Raw genomic sequence first — 3,352 nt, forward strand, 5'->3', positions numbered from 1 at the left:
TAAAAAAACAACCAAAAAAACCGCAAATATCAAACATAAGGAAAAAAAAAGAAAAAAAATCAAAGTACTAGAAAGGGAGAGAGGGGGAGGCTACAAATACTTGGATAATTGCTGCCTTCTTGAACTACAATCTTCTTTGGAAAGTTTAGTTCGATAAGTGTGTGTGTGTGTGTGTGTGTAGGTGAGTTTTACTAAGCTGACGAAATGTGCCCAGGCGGAAGTACGTCACAGTCCCAGAAGCTTCTATAAAGGTCCAGAAACGGATATCACTTATTCCTTTCTATTCATAACATTGTCTTTGTCGAACATTTGGCTTCAACACTACATATAACAATACCAGTCTTTGGTTCTTTGAATAAAGACGCTGTCTCTGATAGGCCCTGCAAATACAAATTTGCGTTTAGTTTATTCCTCTTAATGTTCGAGACAGAGATATAATAAGAATGGAGAGATGTTTGCACACATGACTTTGTTGTGGAGGGGGCCGAATGTTTGGGTTTCGACATTTTCTCCGACAATGACGGGTATTTCTCTGTGTGTGTGTGTGTGTGTGTGTGTGTGTGTGTGTGTGTGTGTGTGTGTGTGTGTGTGTGTGAAAATGAACCAGAACAGCGCGTGCGCCCGTGTGTGTGTGTGTGTGTGTGTGTGTGTGTGTGTGTGTGTGTGTGAGAGAGAGAGAGAGAGAGAGAGAGAGAGAGAGAGGGTATATAGAGCTCAACACATCAGAAACAGAAAGTGGAGATCGTTTCACAAAATGACATTACGTTCAATCTACAAAATCCTTTATATGTATTTCTTCCATACAATAACCTGAGTGCCTCAGTGGGAGATAGATAGATAGATACAGATAGATATGTAGATAAATAGATACAGACAGACAGACAGAAAGACAGACACTGAGGCAGAAAGAGAAAGACAGAGACAGAGAGAGATGTTGAACTCAGGACAAAGACACTGACAGAAAATCGGTATCGTTTCAGAAAATTGCGTAACATTCAATCTACGAAATGCTTCACGTATTTATTTACTCCTCAGTGTGTTTGTGAGAGATAGATAGATAGATAGACAGACAGACAGACAGACAGACACAGAGAGAGACAGAGACAGACAGACAGACAGACAAAGAGAGACAGGGGGAGACAGACAGACAGACAGTCAAACAGACAAACAATCAGAAAGACAGAGACAGTGTCGCGAACATCGATACTGATGCTGGTGACTTATCGAGACGGCTTCTTGGACAGCAGCACTCTCTGGACAACTAGAAAGACAAACAGGCAGACAGACAGACAGACAGACAGACAGAGCAGGAAACAGGAAGAATCGACAAATACTTGGGGCCACTGACAACTACAGTCGGAGACTAACTAGCAGACAGACAACTGAGAGAGATTCAGCTGGCAGCAGGACGGAGACAAGAGAAAAGCAACGATAACTACCACATCCACATGTCCGGTGGGAGAACTTCTCAGTTTGTGACAAACTGCCTGCTGCTTGCTACATCTGTAGCAGCTTTCAGCACCGGATACCCAGAAAACAACACTGTGTGTCCCGGCTGATCAAACTAAAGGAACTCTCAGTTAGTTTGTTAGCAGAGTGAGAGTAGCGGTACAGTGAAAGACCGCAAACTCTTGGCACACATCACAACCAATGTGGCACCATCACCACTCTCCCTCTCTCTCTCTCTGTCTTGCTCTCTCTCTCTCTCTCTCTCTCTCTCTTTCACACGTTCAGCACGTGCCGTCTCGCCTGCGAAAGCACCGCCCACTTAAACCCTTTGATTGACAGCCGGGGGGCGGGACGAGGGGCGGGGTGTGACGCTGTCACACGCATGGTTTCCCCGTCCTTGGAAGGAGTGGTGTGGGTGGGTGGATGTGTGTGCAAAAGGGAGGGAGGAGGGGAGGGAGGAAGGAAAGAAAGAAGGACGGGGGGGGGGGGGGGGGGGGAGAAATGGTGGGGAGGTGGGGATGGGGTGAATAGAACTCCTTTTGCGTTTCTTCCCCCCCCCCCCCCCACCCCAACCCAACTGCCCCCCCCCCCCCCTCGCCACCCCCCCCCCTCTTCCCCTTCCCAACCCAACTCCCCCTCCCCAACTCCATGTCATGCACACTTGGATGAATCACCCGCCACCCCCCCCCCCCCCCCCAAACCCCTTACACACACACGCACGCACACACACACACACACACACACACACACACACACAAACACACCACCACCATAGCACTTGTGCTCTGTTGGTTCAGATGGGTGGAGGGGACACACAAGGTGAGGACAGACAGAGAGACAGACAGACAGAGAGAGAGAGTGGGAGAGAGAGTGGGAATCTCCTCCAAGAAAGACTGAGGGCCGCCGCTTTTCTCTTTAACGGGTTTTGTTCATTTATTTATTCATCGCCCTAACTCCACCACCATCCAACCCACGAGCCCCGCTCCCACCCCCTACCTTAACCCCCACCCCCCCACCCCCCTCACCACCGACTCCTCCATTGTCGCGACCTCACGACAACCAAGATAACTCGTCCTGCAACAACGACAACAACAACGACAACAACCAAGTTGTTCCGGACCGGACTCAGTTACCCCCACCACGGCAGATTCAGTTCGTGTCAGTGCGTATATGTGTGTGTCAGTGTGTCCGTGCGTGCACTGCTGCGCGAGGGTGACTGACAGACTAGCTTCACTGACCCGATGTGAACGAGCGCGCGCGACTTCGGTCCACTACCACCCCTACCCTACCTCCCTCCACCACTGACCACTGACCACCACCACAACCACCACCACCACCACTGAGGGCAAAGCAAGTAGCCGGGTCCGACACACTGGCGACAACTGGGGGGGGCCGACAGCACTGAGGAAGGGGTCAGTTCACCAGATGGGACATTACCCCCACCTCCTCCCTCCCTCCAACTCCTCCTCACTTCTCCACCCTCACCTACCTGTCTTTTATTCCCCCATCCCTTCATCCACTAACGGCAGCAGATCCACACACAGCAAGCAGCAAGCAAACAAGCAGTCGCCGAGTTGGAGAAGTTGTTTTTGTGTGTGTGTGTGTGTGTGTGTGTGTGTGTGTGTGTGTTTTGTTTTGACGGAGTTGGCCGGGCTGATTCTAGTTCTCCCTCAGCAGTGCCAGGAGGATCAGGCGTAACGGTACTGCATCGCCGGGCCGGCAGCAACAGCAACAGCAACAGCAGCAGCAGCAAGCCCTGAGAAAAAGAGGCGTTGCCTGGGCCTGATAAGCTCTCGGTGCCAGAGTTCTCCTGTGGAGGAACCGGACTGGCTGTAGGTTTTGTTGTGTGTGTGTGTGTGTGTGTGTGTGTGTGTGTGACGTGTGTGATGTGTGTGCTGCTGTC

The sequence above is a fragment of the Babylonia areolata genome, chromosome 24 (assembly GCF_041734735.1).
Source record: "Babylonia areolata isolate BAREFJ2019XMU chromosome 24, ASM4173473v1, whole genome shotgun sequence".
Classification (NCBI taxonomy): domain Eukaryota; kingdom Metazoa; phylum Mollusca; class Gastropoda; order Neogastropoda; family Buccinidae; genus Babylonia; species Babylonia areolata.